The sequence below is a fragment of the Triticum dicoccoides genome, chromosome 4A (genome assembly GCF_002162155.2).
Source record: "Triticum dicoccoides isolate Atlit2015 ecotype Zavitan chromosome 4A, WEW_v2.0, whole genome shotgun sequence".
Taxonomy (NCBI): Eukaryota; Viridiplantae; Streptophyta; class Magnoliopsida; order Poales; family Poaceae; genus Triticum; species Triticum dicoccoides.
The window spans coordinates 73,754,652-73,778,247 of record NC_041386.1 but is presented as its reverse complement, the minus strand read 5'-3'; positions in this window follow the sequence as shown (position 1 = coordinate 73,778,247).

Genomic DNA, 23,596 nt, shown 5'->3' with positions numbered 1-23,596 from the left:
TGGGTCCAGTCTTATTTGGGGGAGATCGTGAAATCATTACATCCATAACAACAGAGCGCCGCTGGTGATGATATAAGAATTACTAGCAAGATAAGGTTTCCAAATTACATTCATGATCAAACTTTCGAGTGCCAGTTTGTTCAGGGAAAGGCGACCGCTCAGTATAAAGACTACTTTATTCCCACCCTCGTGACGTCCTCTCTCCCCCCGACCTCCCGACCTCTTTCCCCCGAGGCGGTGGCGGCGCGCCGCCCCCGGGGAGTCCCCGTCCACACCGCCCTCAGCCCTCCCCCTCCATCGCCTCCCACTACCGCCGCCGTCGCTGAGGACACCGCGGGGCGAAGCCCCTGTGGTGAGGCGACGCAGTCCTCGGCCGGCGGTAATGCGTGGGGGCAGCGGCATCCATCTCCCTCCTCCTCCAACGACAGTGCACAGCGGGTTGGCGGTGGTCAGGAAATCTCCGGCGGCCGTTGGCGGATGAGATTTTGGCTGCAATGAGATCTAATCTGGGCCCGAGGGGTTTAGATCGAGATCCACTGCGGCTGCGCCTCGTCTCGACAACGGCAAGAGGAGATCCCCCCGGGTAATCTTTGCGGCATGAGGACGTCCGGGTCTCTTGTGCCGGGCATGGTGGTGGTGGCTGCCTTCTCCATCGAAGGCGGTTGGCCAGGCTGGTAGTGACGGATCTTGGATCCCACTATTAGCACCGGCGGCGAGTTGGGGAGACATAGTCGCCGGTGAAAAACGAGCCAACTCCGGTCATGGCGGGCGATGGCGGCGTCTGCGTCGTTACCTTGATGAAGGCATCGTCAAGCAACTATCGTCAACCTGCTCGTGCCGCTCCGGGAGAAATCCTAAGATCACCGGATCGGACGATGGCGGCGCTGCGGTGTCGTGTTCCCTATTGAGGGCATCGTTTGTGGAGCGGCGCCGGATGGAAGAGGCGTGAGGTGGTGTGTTGTGCCTTCTCTCGCGTCGACGACGGCGGGTCTCGACAGCATGGAGCAGCGGGGTCTCGGCGCTGGACGTGGCGTGATGGCCTCACGCAGGGCGGTGGCGTTGTCTGGTGCCATAGTGGCGTCGACAGCTGATCTGGCAAGGTCTTTGCGTCAGTACCTGCTCTGAAGATGGTTAGGTGGATGACTGCGGCGGTAGCCTCGGTGAGTGCATCGGACCAGTGTGTGACCCATTCCCGGCTTGTGGCTGGAATGGGGCATCCGATATTAGATGTTAGACTTTGGTGTGATGTCTGTTTGGTATTAGGCTTAGACATTCGGGACCCCTGCATCAAGGGGATATGAGTAGCGATAGGTGTCGCCTAGATGGTGGCTTCAGGCTTACTGATGTAATGCTTTGTAAGGTCTCTGAGAATAATTAATAAAATGGCTGTATGCATCGTCCAGATACAGAGGCCGGGGTAATCCTCCTTTGTAAAAAATCCATTAATTAAAAGTAGCAAAGTGGTCATGCGCTGCAGCGCATCCAAAATTGACTAGTACATGTTCAAATCCCCAATAGTACTTGTTCACCCAAGATATGATCATGTTGGGTAAATTGTGACCTCATACGACTATATCTAATAAGCAACACTTGCTTCGTCACTGTACCGACTTATGGGCTAACAGGTCACACTTTGTCAAGTTCCATCTCTGGCGTGCAAGTTTGTTTACTGTTAGGACGGACTTGGCTCTTCTACTAGGGAGACATGAAGGTATGAACACCGACCAATACATAAAGTGTAAGCATGCACTTGCCCAAACCTGAAAAAGAAAAACACCCCAAAGCACCGCCTGGATCTCATCCACGGGATGATGTACAAATGGTGCATCGCACTTTGGCTAGCACGCACCCACAGAACTTCCACGACACACTACTCGTACTATCGTCCCGCGATCCACTTACCCTAGCCAACATCCGCAGGAAAAACTCATTGCGAATTCGCAAGGTGACAACCAAGGGCAAGGATGGCACTCTGTTGAAAACGCGACTATTCCTCTCTAGCCAAATCATCCTCAGAGTGCAGCACACCAAAGTGTTGATATCATCCTCAGAGTGCAGCACACCAAAGTGTTGATATCCTACGTACGAGCACTTGAAACATCAGAATTGAACCTCGGCTACCAGTTCTTGAGTTCATCGAGTGGTCGCAGGGTGAATCTATGCAGCTCCATGGTTACACCACCTAGGAGATTGCATTCCCTTCGCTATAATTGTTGAAATTATTTGGGCTTAGCACATTATTAATGTCAAATTATTCCTAGGCCCACCTAGCTCCTTTATGCACCACAAGGGGTGTTAAAGTTTACTCTCACTTTGCTAGTGGTTGAAGGGTGAGTTAGACAAAAATATATGGTTGGATGTTTTATACACACTAGGAACATGAGAAAAGAACACATACACGCGCACTTCTCCGACACCTGACTTTCCAAGCCTCGTGTCTGCCCACGCATCAGTGCTTCGTGAGCGAGGCAAGATGGGCCACGACCTATGCATCATGTATCTCATCTTTTTTTGCCACACGTGAAAGAAGCCAAACCATTGCCGCGAACTGTTCTTGTGGGACTACTTGCCCAGCAAAGACTACTTCCCGACGACGAATACTACCTTCACAACATGTCAACCTCCGACAATGTTGTCACTGCAAACATATATTCATCCACCAAATTTTATGTGCTCTTATCCCTTCTATGAGGGATCATTTTCAGAACTTTGGTACTAACAATCGATATGGACATGTTATATTTGTCTTACATACTTGATTACTTGTCTTGTTCGTCTAGTACTTTTGTTGGTCCAAATATTATGTCTACCATGTTCATCATATTTTACCTACTGTATTTCCGGATTAAAATTTATAAAAAAATGCACATATTCTCAGCAAGAATCACATCAACTTATCAGATGAGCAGCTCATGAACAACTTGCATTCTTTATTTTAGTTTTTCTCTGAAAGCTACATTCATTTTCCTTGTTTTAACCTCTATCGCATGGAAGAGCATGTAGAAGACAAATGCCATCTTTCATCCAATTGGACAACGCATGGTCAAATGCAAAAAAGAAAAAGGGAAACAATACTCCTGTCAGATGATGCAAGTAGGCCCCTTGCATATCTTCATGGTGCCATTGTGGCTCTTAGGTCAACTTCCTCGCAACCACTTTTAGCAATGCATGAGCAAGCAAAGGAACAGTATTGGCAAAGAAGGAAGTAGTCTAGAGAACTCCATGTTCTTCTCTTCCATTCTGGGAGAATATCCAGCTGGCTACAGCATCAATATGTGCTAAGCTTTAGGTACACAAAAAAACTCAAAGCTAAGTAGTAGACTTTCTAAATTTGATCAGAAAGTCTGGCCGGGCTATGTTGCCAGTATTGTGGAGCTTAAATCATCTCCAGATGTTGCCCCCCCCCCCTCTCCAGGGGCTAGAAAAAGCGCCGCTTGGGGCCAAACCGGCGATATTTTCGCTGTGGGGGCGATCGGGTCCCAGCCGCCGCCCCCAGACGTCATTTTTGTAAACATTTTTTAAAAGATATTCAGTCAAAATTCGACAAACACAACATAGATTCGGCAAACACGACATAAATTCGGCAAACATGACATAGATTAGGCGTTCCACAATTTTTTACATATAGAAAACATAAAATCTACTAAAAAACAAAGGAGGGGGCGGCAACGTGTGCACGCGTGGTGGGAGGGGGCACGTCGCCGCACTGCGCCGCCCGTGAGGAATCAATGAAAGACTGACCGGCGGCAGCCTTGGCATTGATTCCCCGCGGGAAACCGAGGCGATGAGGACGACGAGGCACGAGGGTCGCTGACTCGGCGGGCTCACCATTCTTTCGCGCCAAAAACGATTGCATCGGCGTCCCCGGGCACTCACAGTGCGGCGGGTTCGGCCTGGATCTGCTGGCGGCAGTTTCGGGCCTAACCGGCGAAAAATGGGCTCCCGAGGACGCGACTGGGTCTTTTTTCGACGCCGGCGACAAAAAAAGGCCTGATGGGGGGCCTGTTGAAGGCGCGGCTGAAGATGCTTTTACCATAAGATTGAACGATATGTCCAAGTGTCACTTTCGGCCCATGGCTGCTTCGAGTTTTTTCGCCATTCTCAACGATCAGCATGGTCCTATATCGTCAATAATGCACTGTGTGTGTCACACTGGCCTCAAATCCATGCAAAGCATGGTGATCCTTCGCGGCCGTTTTTTTTTTCTACATGCTTTACGGCCGTTTTGCTGCAGCGGAAAGTGCACGTTCTGGTAGTGTGTAGAGTAGGTGGATAAAGCGGGGACATGACCAATACTAGTACTTTCTCTGTAAACTAATACTCCCTCCGTTCTGAATTACTTGTCTTGAATTTGTCTAGATACAGAGGTATCTAGCACTAAAATGAGTCTAGATACATTTGTATCTAGACAAATCCAAGACAAGTAATTCGGAACGGAGGGAGTATAAGAGTGTTCATATTACTAAAATAATAATCTAAACGCTCTTATATTAGTTTACGGAGGGAGTACGTTGCATAAAGTTAGACGTGCCATTTTAAGTTACTGGCTAGCTAGATGATACGCTATGTTGCAACCGAAATGGATTATGTTGATAATGGCTTAGGCAAATCATTGTCCCGAGTAGCTACAGCGCTGCTATACACACGACGCATGCACGGCCGATGCATGCACGATTCAGAGGTGATAGCACCAACAGCTAGCATGCATGCAGGAGCACTGTTGGGGAAGGAGAATCGTGCATGCATCGTGCGTTGACTGTCGTGTGTGAAGCAATTTCGGAGTAGCTATAAGCCTGATGTTCCATCGCGGGTCATAGGGTGACGCGGGGCGCCTGGCTCGAGGGTGTGACCCCGACCTGGACTGCGCCGGCGCCAATCTGGTTCATGATAACCCAGATCTGGACCACGGTGGTGTGGCGGCGAGCGTCCTAATGGTGGCTGTGGTGGCAGTGTTGGCGACGACGATGGCTGTGGCGCGGCGACGTCGGAGGTGGTGCAGGCTGCAGGCATGGCAGCCTGCCCTGTTCGGGTGGCCGCGACGGTGGCGCGCCATCTGCCTTTGAATCGGCGGCGGCGGCGTGAAGGGCCTGGTGGTCGCATCGGTGGCACCTCCGGTTAGATCTGTTATGACTGGTGCAGCCGGCGGTGGTGGTTATATCTTCCTTCAGAGGTGGCCGGCCTGCAGCTGGGGGAATATACCTAGTGCTACCAAGCTTTAGGTTCTACCGTGATACAAGCTTCTTGGCCGTCGGATTCTCAGATCAGACGGCTCTCAATAACTCTGCAACATTTGCAAAAAAAAGCCTACGATGAGTCCGAAAATTGCACATAGGTCTAACAGATCCAACAGCTCCCGGATGCCGTCTGATCTAAGAATCCGACAGTCCAGATGACCGTATCACGGTAGCATTTAAGCCTCGGTAGCACCAGATATTCTCCCCTGCGGCTGGGTGGTCAGATCTCGAGATTCTCATTTAGTCCCAGCTACGAGTCGGGGAGACATAGTTGTCGGTGAAAACCGAGCCGTTGGCGGGCGATGACGGCGTTTTGCACCAGTACCTTGATGAAGGCACCACCATGTAACTTTGTCGACCCACTCGTGCTGCCTCGGGGGAAACCCTAGGATCTGGTCTTCTAGATCGAACGATGGCGGTACTACGGTGCCGTTTCTTTTTTGTGAGCATTATTTGTGGAGCAGCGCTGAAAGAAAGAGGCAGGAGGTGGAGTTGCTTCATCATGCACGAAGCTTCGGTGAAGCTGTCAAGTCATGCCTGACCGATAGATACTACACAGGACGGATCTTCCAAAGTCTTCGCGTCTAGACGAACGAGTGCAAAGTCCATAGATAGAGAAACTAAGTGATAATGCAAAGTCAATCTCTGGTTTTTGTACTAACTTTGTTTTTTAGGACTGCTAACTTTTTGTTAGGGAAGTCAAGCCTCTCAACTTGCCCATGGGCCAGCCAGCCACAATATCACGCTAGAGCGATTTTTATCAGCCTGCCTAGCAGGTGGGTTAGCTTGCGGGAGAACCTATTGCGCGCAGAGAGCTCCTATTAGAGCATCTCTAACAAGCGTCCAAAAACTATTTCGCGAGTTAAAATTTAGTTTTTTTGAGCGTCGGACAGCTTCAACAGAAGCCGTCAAATAGTGCGTGCACAAAAAAAGTTTGAGCACGCGTTAAAAAGTGCTATCACACGACAAATTTGGAGCGCTGGATTGCGCGCGCTTCATAATTTATATAGTAGTATATTTTCTGTGCGCGTGTTTTTAGGTATCTGGAAAATCAATGTTGAGTCCGGCGCGCTAAAAGTACTAGTAGGTGAGCTCCGCCGCGGGGAAAAGGCGTCGCAACTGTATCTCGCTTTAAGCGAGACGTTGTCTTGCATCGAGCAAAAATAGTATCGGACCGGCCCATTTAGCGCGTGCAGAGTTAAAAATCGGGAAGAAAAGGGGGCAGGCATCAAACACTGGTCTCTGGCTGAGCTAGAGAGCTAGTAGCCACTCGGCCCGCGTCCATTCTGTGCGAAGATAGCTAGACACGACGTACTTTAGGCGTAACGAGCTGGTTTTTCACTGTGTTTCCCGGTTTTTTTGTTTTTATATTTCCTTTTTTTTCACCAAGTGTTCTCCATTTTTTCTCCGTTTCCATTGTTTTTTCTTTCTTTTATCGTTGTTTTTCTTTGTTTCTTTCTCGGTTTCATGTTTTTTTGGTTTTTCTTAGATTTTGTTTCTTCCTTCCTTGTTTTTCCAAATACAAGTTTAACATTTTTTGAATACATGGTCAGCATTTTTTATACATATTTAATGTTTTCCAACTGCTTGATTAAAACATTTCTGTTCAACATTTTCTTAGATGCTTGATTAATGTTTTAACATACACGATGAAAATTTTCATCAATTTTTAATACATGATTAACATTTTTCTGTGCACATTTAACATTTTTCAAATACCGTATTAGCATTTTTAAAATACTTCTTCAACATAGTTTTAAATTCTTGATTAACACTTTTATATACATGATCAATAAATTTCATCACTTTTTTAGTACATGGTCACATTTTTTATAAATATCTAATATTTTCCAAAAATTCATCATTTTTTAGTACATGGTCACATTTTTTCTATACACATTTAACATTTTTCAAATGCTTGATCAACATTTTTCAAATAATTGTTCAATGAAATTCCAAATGCTTGATTAATATATATTTTCAATACATGGTCAATTTTTTTATATATTTTTCATATATGCGATAAACATTTTATCTCTACACAATTTATATTTTTCAAATGCTTGGTAACCATTTTTCAAATATGTATGATAGAGTCTTTTTTCTAATATATATATATTAGAATATTTTAAAGTGTAAACAAAACTAAAATATATCAAAAAATAAAACAAAAAACGTAAAAAAAAATTAATTATTTGGGTCGCTTGTTTTTTTGTCAATTATTCGGGGTCTTTTTGCTTCTTTTAAAAATATTAAAATGTATAAAATGTTCAGTAATACAAAATAATGTTCAAAAGTTCACAATTGAAAAACATACAAATACGAAAGTTGAATTATTTTTATTTTGATGAAGGTTTTGGAATTTTATTGAACAAATAATAGAGTTTTTCATGAAATTTTTCTTTATTTCATGAACAAAATTTAAATTCAACTTTTTTTGAATTTTATGAATGAATTCTGCATTCAAGATTTTTTGTTGAATTCAGTGAGCATTTTTAGAAATCCATGAACGTCTTCTGAATTTTAAAAAAATGTACAGGCCCCATTTCTAAAAAAATTCGAATTACCAAAAATGTTCGTGAATTTGAAAATAAAAAATGGGAAAAAAGCAAAAAGGGAAACGAAAACGAAAATTTAAAATAAAGGAAAAAACAATAAAAGGAGATAAAAACAAACAAACAACAGAAAAATGAAAAATCTGTTTGATGTAGGCAGCGGGGAGCCGGAGGGTACGACCACAATGCCCGCTGCGTCGCTTACATGGGCCTGGCCCAGCAACAATCGCTGCTATCGCCGCTTGCCCGCTCGCTCGATAGCTACCCGCTCGACGGCAATTCCTATTTGACGTGCGCGGGCGGCAAGCTGTCGAGGAAACGCTCGCGGCTGTGTCTTTTTTGCGTTCGCGTGCATGTTGAGCCGGCCCACTACGGGGTTCGCGTGTGTCTTTTTCGTTCGTTGATGTTTCTTTCGCTAGTCTTTTTTCATTCACGTTTGGTTTTCTCTCTTGTTTTTTTTGCTGGTTTTGTTCCGGTTTTCTTCTTCTAGTTTTCTTTATGTTTCTTCTGGTTTGGTTTTCTCCTGTTTCTCTTCTGGGTTTTTTTGTCCTGTTTTCCCCTTTTGGTTTTGGTTTTTCTCTTTTGGTTTTGGTTTTTCAACGAATATACAAATGTTCACTATGTTTCTTAATTTTGTTCACTGTATATTACACAATGTTCAATGTGTATTCGTAAATTGTTTAGTGTTCTTTTACAAATGTTCAATCCGTATCCAAAAATTGTTCAGCGTGTATATTCATTTTTTCAAAAATGTTCATCGTATATTCAAAAAAGTTCATCATGTATTATTTAAAACGTTCAACTTATTTTGAGAAAATGTTCAACGGATATACAAAGTATTTTATGCGTACTTTTAAAAAAGAATTCAACTGAGTGTGGTACTTAAATATTTGAGCCTCCAATTGTTGAAATATGTCATAGCTTCCGTTGGTTAGCAACGCTAGCTCAATGACTGGAGGTCGCTGGTCCAAGCTCTTGTTCGCGCTTGCATTTTTGTTTCTTTTTTTACTCGTCTGGAGCTCGTTTTCTACTAATGGGCTGGCCCATGCGCTCTTCCTTCAGCCCTTATCCGCCCGCGCGCGGCAAATAGGAGCTCCCCCGCTCGACAGTTGGCTCCCGCTCGATCACTTTTGTTTTCTTCACTCAAAAATTTCTACAGTATGTATTGATTTTCATGGAAAAAACAAACCGTTTTGCTGCAGTATGTACTTTTGTCCTTTCAAAAAAGTCCATCGAATTTTTAAAAAGTTTGTCAAATTTGAAAAAAGGTTCATCGAATTAGAAAAAAGTTCATCAAATTCAAAAAAAAGTTCATCGAATTTAAAAAAAGTTGATCGAATTAGAAAGAAGTTCATCGAATTTAGAAAAAAGTTCATCAAATTTGGAAAAGAGTTCATCAAATTTGAAAAAAGTTCATTGAAACTGAAAAAAGTTCATCGGATTTGAAAAAATGTTCATCATTTTTTTCGAAAAAATTCATCAAATCCAAGAGAAAGTTCATCGATTTGCATAAAATATTCATGAGGAAACAGTTTCGAGGATTTGAAAAAAAAAAGAAGAAGGAAAAAGAAGCATAATAAAAGACGAAGAAGTATTATATACGCAATCACACCAACGGAAGTGGTCGATTGGTTGCCGCGTCTTAGAGCATCTCCAGCCGGTCGCCCCCATGGGGCTTGAAATATCGCCGCCTAGGGGTGAACTGGCGCTAAAATCAGCGTGGGGCAATCGGGTTCCCATCCGGCGCCCCCAGGTCGCCCCAGGTGTCAATTTCGGCCCACTTTTGGCGGAAACTTGCCCACTTTTCAGCCCATTTTTGACGCAGATTGGCCCGCTATCGGCGCAAATTGATCAATTTCGGCCCATATTCGTCGTGCTTCAGCGCAAATTCAACAGAAATGATTTTTTTATCACATAATTCATCACAGAAAATCAATAGAAATCAAATAGTTCAATACAAAATATATAGTTAAACAAATAAAAACTCATATTTCATCACACGTCGAGCTAGGCGTTGCCCTTGAGCCTTCATAGGTGTTTCATCAGATCCTGTTGCAGTTGTTGATGCACCAGTGGGTCTCAGATCTCCTGACGCATATTGAGGAAGGTCGTCCAGGTTGACGGTAGGTGATGATCAACTTGGGCAAGAGGACCCTGCCTGTAATATGGTTCAGTGTCAAACGCTGGCTCTTCATACTCGCTCTCGATGATCATGTTGTGCAAGATGACACAGCAGAAGTCATGATCTCTCACATTTGATCTTTCGACCAGGTCTGAGCGGCATACCGGACAACAGCAAATCGAGATTGGAGCACACCAAATGCCCGCTCGACATCCTTCCTGCAAGCCTCCTAAACCTTCGCAAAGTGGGAGTTCTTGCCTCCTGGCACAGGGTTTGAGATAGTCTTCACAAATGTGGACCTTCTCGGATATATGCCATCTGCTAGGTAATATCCCTTGTTGTAGTGCCGCCCATTGACCTCAAAGTTCACCGGAGGAAAATGACCTTCAAAAAGCTTGACAAAGACAGGGGAGCACTGCAGTACATTGGTGTCATTGCGAGTTCCTGACATATCAAAGAAGGAGTGTCAAATCCATAGGTTATGTGTGGCCACTGCCTCAAGTACCACACTACAACCGCCTTTGGCGCCTTTGTACATCCCCTGCCAAGCAAATGGACAATTCTTCCATTTTCAATGCATGCAGTCAATGCTTCCAAGAATCATTGGAAATCCTCTTGCTGCATTCTGTGCTAGGATCCGAGCAGTCTCTTCAGCATTGCGTGATCACAAGTATTGCGGTCCAAACACTGCCACCACAGTCCTGCAGAACTTGTAGAAACACTCAATGGTCGTGGACTCGGCCATGCGTTCATAGTCTTCCAGTGAATCACCGGGAGCTTTGTATGCAAGCATCTTCATAGTTGTCGTGCACTTCAGGAGTTGCTACCTCTTGAGCACTGCGTTGGCTTTCCCTTGAAGAGGAAAGGGTGATGTAGTAAAGTAGCGTAAGTATTTCCCTCAGTTTTTGAGAACCAAAGTATCAATCCAGTAGGACGCCACGCACGAGTACCTTGCACCTACACAAACAAATAAACTCCTCGCAACCAACACAATAAAGGGGTTGTCAATCCCTTCACGGTCACTTACGAAAGTGAGATCTGATAGATATGATAAGATAATATTTTGGTATTTTTATGATAAAAATGCAAAGTAAAGAAAGCAAAATAAATGGAAAAGGAAATAGCTTGTTCACGGAAGATTAATATGATGGAGAATAGACCCGGGGCCATAGGTTTCACTAGTGGCTTCTCTCGAGAGTATAAGTATTACGATGGGTAAACAAATTACTGTTGAGCAATTGACAAAATTGAGCATAGTTATGAGAATATATAGGTATGATCATGTATATAGGCATCACGTCCGAGACAAGTAGACCGACTCCTGACTGCATCTACTACTATTACTCCACACATTGATCGCTATCCAGCATGCATCTAGAGTATTAAGTTCAAAGAACAAAGTAACGCTTTAAGCAAGATGACATGATGTAGAGGGATAAACTCATGCAATATGAAATAAACCCCATCTTGTTATCCTCGATGGCAACAATACAATATGTGCCTTGCCGCCCCTACTGTCACTGGGAAAGGACACCGCAAGATTAAACCCAAAGCTAAGCACTTCTCCCATTGCAAGAAAGATCAATCTAGTAGGCCAAACCAAACTGATAATTCGAAGAGACTTGCAAAGATAATCATACATAAAAGAATTCAGAGAAGATTCAAATATTGTTCATAGATAAACTTGATCATAAACCCACAATTCATCGGTCTCAACAAACACACCGCAAAATAAGATTACATCGAATAGATCTCCACAAGAGAGGGGGAGAACTTTGTATTGAGATCCAAAAAGAGAGAAGAAGCCATCTAGCTAATAACTATGGAACCGAAGGTCTGAAGTAAACTACTCACACTTCATCGGAGAGGCTATGGTGTTGATGTAGAAGCCCTCCGTGATCGATGCCCCCTCCGGTGGAGCTCCGGGAAAGGCCCGGATATGGGATCTCACGGATACAGAAAGTTATGGCGGTGGAATTAGGGTTTTGGCTCCGTATCTGGTAGTTTGGGGGTACATAGGTATATATAGGAGGAAGGAGTACGTCGGTGGAGCAACATGGGCCCCTCGAGGGTGGAGGGCGCGCCTGGGGGGTAGGCGCGCCCCCCTACCTCGTGCCTTCCTGGTTGCTTTCTTGACGTAGGGTCCAAGTCCTCTGGATCATGTTCGTTTCGAAAATCACGTTCCCGAAGGTTTCATTCCGTTTGGACTCCGTTTGATTTTTTTTCTGCCAAACTCTGAATAGGCAAAAAACTGCAATTCTGGGCTGGGCCTCCGGTTAATAGGTTAGTCCCAGAAATAATATAAAAGTGTATAATAAAGCCCAATAATGTCCAAAATAGGATATAATATAGCATGGAACAATCAAAAATTATAGATACATTGGAGACGTATCAAGCATCCCCAAGCTTAATTCCTGCTCGTCCTCGAGTAGGTAAATGATAAAAAAACAAATTTTTTGATGTAGAATGCTACTTAGCATATTTTCAATGTAATTCTCTTAATTGTGGTATGAATGTTTAGATCTGAAAGATTCAAGACAAAAGTTTGATATTGACATAGAAATAATAATACTTCAAGCATACTAACTAAGCAATTATGTCTCTTCAAAATAACATGGCCAAAGAAAGTTATCCCTACAAAATCATATAGTCTGGCTATGCTCCATCTTCACCACACAAAGTATTTAAATCATGCACAACCCCGATGACAAGCCAAGCAATTGTTTCATACTTTTGGTGTTCTCAAACTTTTTCAATCTTCATGCAATACATGAGCGTGAGCCATGGACATAGCACTATATGTGGAATAGAATGGTGGTTGTGGAGAAGACAAAAAGGGAGAAGATAGTCTCACATCAACTAGGTGTATCAACGGGCTATGGAGATGCCCATTAATAAATATCAATGTGAGTGAGTAGGGATTGCCATGCAACGGATGCACTAGAGCTATAAGTATATGAAAGCTCAACAAAAAGAACTAAGTGGGTGTGCATCCAACTTGCTTGCTCACGAAGACCTAGGGCATTTTGATGAAGCCCGTTATTGGAATATACAAGCCAAGTTCTATAATGAAAAATTTCCACTAGTATATGAAAGTGATAACATAGAAGACTCTCTATCATGAAGATCATGGTGCTACTTTGAAGCACAAGTGTGGAAAAAGGATAGTAGTATTGTCTCTTTTTTTGGGCCTTCTTTTTTTATTTGGCCTTTCTCTTTTTTTTATTGGGACAATACTCTATGAATGATGTGAAGGAAATATGCCCTAGAGGCAATAATAAAGTTATTATTTATTTCCTTATAATCATGATAAATGTTTATTATTCATGCTAGAATTGTATTAACCGGAAACATAATACATGTGTGAATACATAGACAAACAAAGTGTCACTAGTATGCCTCTACTTGACTAGCTCGTTAATCAAAGATGGTTATGTTTCCTGACCATGAACAATAAGTTGTTATTTGATTAACGAGGTCACATCATTAGTTGAATGATCTGATTGACATGACCCATTCCATTAGCTTAGCACCCGATCGTTTAGTATGTTGCTATTGCTTTCTTCATGACTTATACATGTTCCTATAACTATGAGATTATGCAACTCTCGTTTGCCGGAGGAACACTTTGGGTGCTACCAAACGTCACAACGTAACTGGGTGATTATAAAGGAGCATTACAGGTGTCTCCGAAGGTACATGTTGGGTTGGCGTATTTCGAGATTAGGATTTGTCACTCCGATTGTCGGAGAGGTATCTCTGGGCCCTCTCGGTAATGCACATCACATAAGCCTTGCAAGCATTACAACTAATATGTTAGTTGTGAGATGATGTATTATGGAACGAGTAAAGAGACTTGCTGGTAACGAGATTGAACTAGGTATTGGATACCGACGATCGAATCTCGGGCAAGTAACATACCGATGACAAAGGGAACAACGTATGTTGTTATGCGGTCTGACCGATAAAGATCTTCGTAGAATATGTAGGAGCCAATATGGGCATCCAGGTCCCGCTATTGGTTATTGACCGGAGACGTGTCTTGGTCATGTCTACATTGTTCTCGAACCCGTAGGGTCCGCACGCTTAAGGTTACGATGACAGTTATATTATGAGTTTATGCATTTTGATGTACCGAAGGTTGTTCGGAGTCCCGGATGTGATCACGGACATGACGAGGAGTCTCGAAATGGTCGAGACGTAAAGATTGATATATTGGAAGCCTATGTTTGGATATCGGAAGTGTTCCGGGTGAAATCGGGATTTTACCGGAGTACCGGGAGGTTACCGGAACCCCCCGGGAGCCATATGGGCCTTAATGGGCTTTAGTGGAAAGGAGAAAGGGGCAGCCCAAGGTGGCTGCACGCCTCCCCCTTCCCTAGTCCTATTAGGACTAGGAGAGGTGGCCGGCCCCCCTCTCCCTCTTTCCCCCTCAGGGAATCCTAGTCTAACTAGGATTGGGGGGGGGGGGGGAGTCCTACTCCCGGAAGGAGTAGGACTCCTCCTGCGCCCTCCTCATGGCGGCGCCCCCTCCCCCTTGGCTCCTTTATATACTGAGGCAGAGGCACCCCAGAAACACACAAGTTGATCCACGTGATCTATTCCTTAGCCGTGTGCGGTGCCCCCAGCCACCATATTCCTCAATAATACTGTAGCGGAGTTTAGGCGAAGCCCTACTGCTGTAGTTCATCAAGATCGTCACCACGTCGTCATGCTGACGGAACTCTTCCCCGACACTTTGCTGGATCGGAGTCCGGGGATCGTCATCGAGCTGAACGTGTGCTCGAACTCGGAGGTGCCGTAGTTTCGGTGCTTGATCAGTTGGATCGTGAAGACGTACGACTACTTCCTCTACGTCGTGTCAGCGCTTCCGCAGTCGGTCTGCGTTGGGTACGTAGACAACACTCTCCCCTCTCGTTGCTATGCATCACATGGTCTTGCGTGTGCGTAGGAAATTTTTTGAAATTACTACGAAACCCAACAGTGGCATCCGAGCCTAGGTTATTTATGTTGATGTTATATGCACGAGTAGAACACAAGTGAGTTGTGGGCGATATAAGTCATACTGCCTACCAGCATGTCATACTTTGGTTTGGCGGCATTGTTGGACGAGACGACCCGGACCAACATTACACGTACGCTTACGCGAGACCGGTTCCCCCGACGTGCTTTGCACATAGGTGGCTTGCGGGCGACTGTCTCTCCAACTTTAGTTGAACCAAGTGTGGTTACGCCCGGTCCTTGCGAAGGTTAAAACGGAGTCTATTTGACAAACTATCGTTGTGGTTTTGATGCGTAGGTGAGATTGGTTCTTGCTTAAGCCCGTAGCAGCCACGTAAAACTTGCAACAACAAAGTAGAGGACGTCTAACTTGTTTTTGCAGGGCATGTTGTGATGTGATATGGTCAAGGCATGATGCTGAATTTTATTGTATGAGATGATCATGTTTTGTAACCAAGTTATCGGCAACTGGCAGGAGCCATATGGTTGTCGCTTTATTGTATGCAATGCAATCGCGATGTAATGCTTTACTTTATTACTAAACGGTAGTGATAGTCGTGGAAGCATAAGATTGGCGAAACGACAACGATGCTACGATGGAGATCAAGGTGCCGCGCCGATGACGATGGTGATCATGACGGTGCTTCGGAGATGGAGATCACAAGCACAAGATGATGATGGCCATATCATATCACTTATATTGATTGCATGTGATGTTTATCTTTTTATGCATCTTATCTTGCTTTGATTGACGGTAGCATTATAAGATGATCTCTCACTAAATTATCAAGAAGTGTTCTCCCTGAGTATGCACCGTTGCCAAAGTTCGTCGTGCCCAGACACCACGTGATGATCGGGTGTGATAAGCTCTACGTCCATCTACAACGGGTGCAAGCCAGTTTTGCACACGCAGAATACTCAGGTTAAACTTGACGAGCCTAGCATATGCAGATATGGCCTCGGAACACGGAGACCGAAAGGTCGAGCGTGAGTCATATAGTAGATATGATCAACATAACGATGTTCACCATTGAAAACTACTCCATCTCACGTGATGATCGGTTATGGTTTAGTTGATTTGGATCACGTAATCACTTAGAAGATTGGAGGGATGTCTATCTAAGTGGGAGTTCTTAAGTAATTTGATTAATTGAACTTAAACTTATCATGAACTTAGTACCTGATAGTATCTTGCTTGTTTATGTTGATTGTAGATAGATGGCTCGTGCCGTTGTTCCGTTGAATTTTAATGCGTTCCTTGAGAAAGCAAAGTTGAAAGATGATGGTAGCAATTATACGGACTGGGTCCGTAACTTGAGGATTATCCTCATTGCTGCTCAGAAGAATTACGTCCTGGAAGCACCGCTGGGTGCCAGGCCTGCTGCTGGAGCAACACCAGATGTTATGAATGTCTGGCAGAGCAAAGCTGATGACTACTCGATAGTTTAGTGTGCCATGCTTTACGGCTTAGAATCGGGACTTCAACGACATTTTGAATGTCATGGAGCATATGAGATGTTCCAGGAGTTGAAGTTAATATTTCAAGCAAATGCCCGGATTGAGAGATATGAAGTCTCCAATAAGTTCTATAGCTGCAAGATGGAGGAGAACAATTCTGTCAGTGCATATACTCAAAATGTCTGGGTATAATAATCACTTGATTCAATTGGGAGTTAATCTTCCGGATGATTGCGTCATTGACAGAATTCTCCAATCACTGCCACCAAGCTACAAGAGCTTCGTGATGAACTATAATATGCAAGGGATGAACAAGACTATTCCCGAGCTCTTCGCAATGCTGAAAGCTGCGGAGGTAGAAATCAAGAAGGAGCATCAAGTGTTGATGGTTAACAAGACCACTAGTTTCAAGAAAAAGGGCAAAGGGAAGAAGAAGGGGAACTTCAAGAAGAACGACAAGCAAGTTGCTACTCAAGAGAAGAAACCCAAGTCTGGACCTAAGCCTGAAACTGAGTGCTTCTACTGCAAGCAGACTGGTCACTGGAAGCGGAACTGCCCCAAGTATTTGGCGGATAAGAAGGATGGCAAGGTGAACAAAGGTATATGTGATATACCTGTTATTGATGTGTACCTTACTAGAGCTCACAGTAGCACCTGGGCATTTGATACTGGTTTTGTTGCTAATATTTGCAACTCGAAACAGGGACTACGGAATAAGCGGGCACTGGCAAAGGACGAGGTGACGATGTGCGTGGGAAACGGTTCCAAAGTCGATGTGATCGCGGTCGGCACGCTACCTCTACATCTACCTTCGGGATTAATATTAGACCTAAATAATTGTTATTTGGTGCCAGCGTTAAGCATGAACATTATATCTGGATCTTGTTTGATGCGAGACGGTTATTCATTTAAAATCAGAGAATAATGGTTGTTCTATTTATATGAGTAATATCTTTTATGGTCATGCACCCTTGAAGAGTGGTATATTCTTATTGAATCTCGATAGTAGTAATACACATATTCATAATGTTGAAGCCAAAAGATGCAGAGTTGATAATGAAAGTGCAACTTATTTGTGGCACTGTCATTTAGGTCATATCGGTGTAAAGCGCATGAAGAAACTCCATACTGATGGACTTTTGGAACCACTTGATTATGAATCACTTGGTACTTGCGAACCGTGCCTCATGGGCAAGATGACTAAAACACCGTTCTCCGGTACTATGGAGAGAGCAACAGATTTGTTGGAAATCGTACATACCGATGTATGTGGTCCGATGAATATTGAGGCTCGTGGCGGATATCGTTATTTTCTCACCTTCATAGATGATTTAAGCAGATATGGGTATATCTACTTAATGAAACATAAGTCTGAAACATTTGAAAAGTTCAAAGAATTTCAGAGTGAAGTTGAAAATCATCGTAACAAGAAAATAAAGTTTCTACGATCTGATCGTGGAGGAGAATATTTGAGTTACGAGTTTGGTGTACATTTGAAAAACTGTGGAATAGTTTCGCAACTCACGCCACCCGGAACACCACAGTGTAATGGTGTGTCCGAACATCGTAATCGTACTTTACTAGATATGGTGCGATCTATGATGTCTCTTACAGATTTACCGCTATCGTTTTGGGGTCATGCTTTAGAGACGGCCGCATTCACGTTAAATAGGGCACCATCAAAATCCGTTGAGACGACACCTTATGAACTATGGTTTGGCAAGAAACCAAAGTTGTCGTTTCTTAAAATTTGGGGCTGCGATGCTTATGTGAAAAAGCTTCAACCTGATAAGCTCGAACCCAAATCGGAGAAATGTGTCTTCATAGGATACCCAAAGGAGACTGTTGGGTACACCTTCTATTACAGATCCGAAGGCAAGACATTCGTTGCTAAGAATGGATCCTTTCTAGAGAAGGAGTTTCTCTCAAAAGAAGTGAGTGGGAGGAAAGTAGAACTTGACGAGGTAACTGTACCTGCTCCCTTACTGGAAAGTAGTACATCACAGAAAACTGTTTCAGTGACACCTACACCAGTTAGTGAGGAAGCTAATGATAATGATCATGAAACTTCAGATCAAGATACTACTGAACCTCGTAGATCAACTAGAGTAAGATCCGCACCAGAGTGGTATGGTAATCCTGTTCTGGAAGTCATGCTACTAGATCATGATGAACCTACGAACTATGAAGAAGCGATGGTGAGCCCAGATTCCGCAAAGTGGCTTGAAGCCATGAAATCTGAGATGGGATCCATGTATGAGAACAAAGTATGGACTTTCGTTGACTTGCCCGATGATCGGCAAGCAATTGAGAATAAATGGATCTTCAAGAAGAAGACTGACGCTGATGGTAATGTTACTGTCTACAAAGCTCGACTTGTCGCGAAAGGTTTTCGACAAGTTCAAGGGGTTGACTACGATGAGACTTTCTCACCTGTAGCGATGCTTAAGTCTGTCCGAATCATGTTAGCAATTGCCGCATTTTATGATTATGAAATTTGGCAGATGGATGTCAAAACTGCATTCCTGAATGGATTTCTGGAAGAAGAGTTGTATATGATGCAACCGGAAGGTTTTGTCGATCCAAAGGGAGCTAACAAAGTGTGCAAGCTCCAGCGATCCATTTATGGACTGGTGGAAGCCTCTCGGAGTTGGAATAAACGCTTTGATAGTGTGATCAAAGCATTTGGTTTTATACAGACTTTCGGAGAAGCCTGTATTTACAAGAAAGTGAGTGGGAGCTCTGTAGCATTTCTGATATTATATGTGGATGACATATTACTAATTGGAAACGATATAGAATTTCTGGATAGCATAAAGGGATACTTGAATAAGAGTTTTTCAATGAAAGACCTCGGTGAAGCTGCTTACATATTAGGCATTAAGATCTATAGAGATAGATCAAGACGCTTAATTGGATTTTCACAAAGCACATACCTTGACAAAGTTTTGAAGAAGTTCAAAATGGACAAGCAAAGAAAGGGTTCTTGCCTGTGTTACAAGGTGTGAAGTTGAGTAAGACTCAATGCCCGACCACTGCAGAAGATAGAGAGAAAATGAAAGATGTTCCCTATGCTTCAGCCATAGGCTCTATCATGTATGCAATGCTGTGTACCAGACCTGATGTGTGCCTTGCTATAAGTTTAGCAGGCAGGTACCAAAGTAATCCAGGAGTGGATCACTGGACAACGGTCAAGAACATCCTGAAATACCTGAAAAGGACTAAGGATATGTTTCTCGTATATGGAGGTGACAAAGAGCTCACCGTAAAAGGTTACATTGATGCAAGTTTTGACATTGATCCGGACGATTCTAAATCGCAAATCGGATACGTGTTTACATTAAACGGTGGAGCTGTCAGTTGGTGCAGTTCTAAACAAAGCGTCGTAGCGGGATCTACATGTGAAGCGGAGTACATAGCTGCTTCGGAAGCAGCGAACGAAGGAGTCTGGATGAAGGAGTTCATATCCGATCTAGGTGTCATACCTAGTGCATCGGGTCTAATGAAAATCTTTTGTGACAATACTGGTGCAATTGCCTTGGCAAAGGAATCCAGATTTCACAAAAGGACCAAACACATCAAGAGACGCTTCAACTCCATCCGGGATCTAGTCCAGGTGGGAGACATAGAGATTTGCAAGACACATACGGATCTGAATGTTGCAGACCCGTTGACTAAGCCTCTTCCACGAGCAAAACATGATCAGCACCAAGGCTCCATGGGTGTTAGAATCATTACAGTGTAATCTAGATTATTGACTCTAGTGCAAGTGGGAGACTGAAGGAAATATGCCCTAGAGGCAATAATAAAGTTATTATTTATTTCCTTGTAATCATGATAAATGTTTATTATTCAGGCTAGAATTGTATTAACCGGAAACATAATACATGTGTGAATACATAGACAAACAAAGTGTCACTAGTATGCCTCTACTTGACTAGCTCGTTAATCAAAGATGGTTATGTTTCCTGACCATGAACAATAAGTTGTTATTTGATTAACGAGGTCACATCATTAGTTGAATGATCTGATTGACATGACCCATTCCATTAGCTTAGCACCCGATCGTTTAGTATGTTGTTATTGCTTTCTTCATGACTTATACATGTTCCTATAACTATGAGATTATGCAACTCCCGTTTGCCGGAGGAACACTTTGGGTGCTACCAAACGTCACAACGTAACTGGGTGATTATAAAGGAGCATTACAGGTGTCTCCGAAGGTACATGTTGGGTTGGCGTATTTCGAGATTAGGATTTGTCACTCCGATTGTCGGAGAGGTATCTATGGGCCCTCTCGGTAATGCACATCACATAAGCCTTGCAAGCATTACAACTAATATGTTAGTTGTGAGATGATGTATTACGGAACGAGTAAAGAGACTTGCCGGTAACGAGATTGAACTAGGTATTGGATACCGACGATCGAATCTCGGGCAAGTAACATACCGATGACAAAGGGAACAACGTATGTTGTTATGCGGTCTGACCGATAAAGATCTTCATAGAATATGTAGGAGCCAATATGGGCATCCAGGTCCCACTATTGGTTATTGACCAGAGACGTGTCTTGGTCATGTCTACATTGTTCTCGAACCCGTAGGGTCCGCACGCTTAAGGTTACGATGACAGTTATATTATGAGTTTATGCATTTTGATGTACCGAAGGTTGTTCGGAGTCCCGGATGTGATCACGGACATGACGAGGAGTCTCGAAATGGTCGATACGTAAAGATTGATATATTGGAAGCCTATGTTTGGATATTGGAAGTGTTCCGGGTGAAATCGGGATTTTACCGGAGTACCGGGATGTTACCGGAACCCCCCGGGAGCCATATGGGCCTTAATGGGCTTTAGTGGAAAGGAGAAAGGGGCAGCCCAAGGTGGTTGCGCGCCTCCCCCTTCCCCTAGGCCTATTAGGACTAGGAGAGGTGGCCAGTCCCCCCTCTCCCTCTTTCCCCCTCAGGGAATCCTAGTCCAACTAGGATTGGGGGGGGGAGTCCTACTCCCGGAAGGAGTAGGACTCCTCCTGCGCCCTCCTCATGGCCGGCGCCCCCCTCCCCCTTGGCTCCTTTATATACTGAGGCAGAGGCACCCCAGAAACACACAAGTTGATCCACGTGATCTATTCCTTAGCCGTGTGCGGTGCCCCCAGCCACCATATTCCTCAATAATACTGTAGCGGAGTTTAGGCGAAGCCCTGCTCCTGTAGTTCATCAAGATCGTCACCACGCCGTCGTGCTGACGGAACTCTTCCCCGACACTTTGCTGGATCGGAGTCCGGGGATCGTCATCGAGCTGAACGTGTGCTCGAACTCGGAGGTGCCGTAGTTTCGGTGCTTGATCGGTTGGATCGTGAAGACGTACGACTACTTCATCTATGTCGTGTCAGCGCTTCCGTAGTCGGTCTGCGTTGGGTACGTAGACAACACTCTCCCCTCTCGTTGCTATGCATCACATGATCTTGCGTGTGCGTAGGAAATTTTTTGAAATTACTATGAAACCCAACATGATGATCATCACACTTCTATTTATTTACAACTCAATGATTACAACTCGATACTAGAACAAAGTATGACTCTATATGAATGCCTCCGGCGGTATACCGGGATAGCAATGATGGATGAGTGACTTGTATGAAAGAATTATAAACAGTGGCTTTGCCACAACTAAAATGTCAGCTACATGATCATGCAAAGAAATATGACAATGATGGAGCGTGTCATAGTAAACGGAATGGTGGAAAGTTGCTTGGCAATATATCTCGGAATGGCTATGGAAATGCCATCATAGGTAGGTATGGTGGCTGTTTTGAGGAAGGTATATGGTGGGTGTATGATATCGGCGAAAGGTGCGCGGTATTAGAGAGGCTAGCAATGGTGTAAGGGTGAGAGTGCGTATAATCCATGGACTCAACATTAGTCATAAAGAACGCACATACTTATTGCAAAAATCTATTAGTTATAGAAGCAAAGTACTACGCGCAAGCTCCTAGGGGGATAGATTGGTAGGAAAAGACCATCGCTCATCCCCGACCGCCACTCATAAGGAAGACAATCAATAAATAATTCATGCTCCAACTTCTTTACATAACGGTTCACCATACGTGCATGCTACGGGAATCACAAACTTCAACACAAGAATTTCTCAAATTCACAACTACTCAACTATCACGACTCTAATGTCACCATCTCCATATCTCAAAACAATTATCAAGTATCAAACTTCTCATAGTATTCAACACTCATAATTTCTTTTATTAATCATGAATGCCTAACATAATTAAAGCAAATTACCATGCTGTTTTGTAGGACTCTCAAAATAATCTAAGTGTAGCATGAAACAATAGTTTCTATGAAACAAATCCACCACCGTGCCCTAAAAGATATAAGTGAAGCACTAGAGCAAAAACTATATAACTCAAAAGATATAAGTGAAGCACATAGAGTATTCTAACAATTTCTACATCATGTGTGTCTCTCTCAAAAGGTGTGTACACCAAGGATGATTGTGGAAAACTAACAAATAAAGACTCAAATAATACAAGACGCTCCAAGCAAAACACATATCATGTGCTAAATAAAAATATAGCTCCAAGTAAAGTTACCGATGGAAGTAGACGAAAGAGGGGATGCCTTCTGGGGCATCCCCAAGCTTGGGATTTTAGGTGTCCTTATATTATATTGTGGTGCCATGGGAATCCCCAATTTTAGGCTCTTGCCACTCCTTGTTCCATAATCCATCAAATCTTTTACCCAAAACTTGAAAACTTCACAACACAAAACTTAAAGTAGAAAATCTCGTGAGCTCCGTTAGCGAAAGAAAACAAAACACCACTTCAAGGTACTGTAATGAACTCATTCTTTATTTATATTGGTGTTAAACCTACTGTATTCCAACTTCTCTATGGTTTATAAACTATTTTACTAGCCATAGATTCATCAAAATAAGCAAACAACACACGAAAAACAGAATCTGTCAAAAACAGAATAGTCTGTAGTAATCTGTAGCTAACGCAAGTTCTGGAACCCCAAAAATTCTAAAATAAATTTCTGGACGTGAGGAATTTATCTATTAATCATCTGCAATAATAATTAACTAAATAGCACTTTCCAAGTAAAAATGACAGCAATTCTCGTGAGCGCTAAAGTTTCTGTTTTTTACAGCAAGAATAAAAAGACTTTCCCCAAGTCTTCCCAATGGTTTTACTTGGCACAAAAACTAAT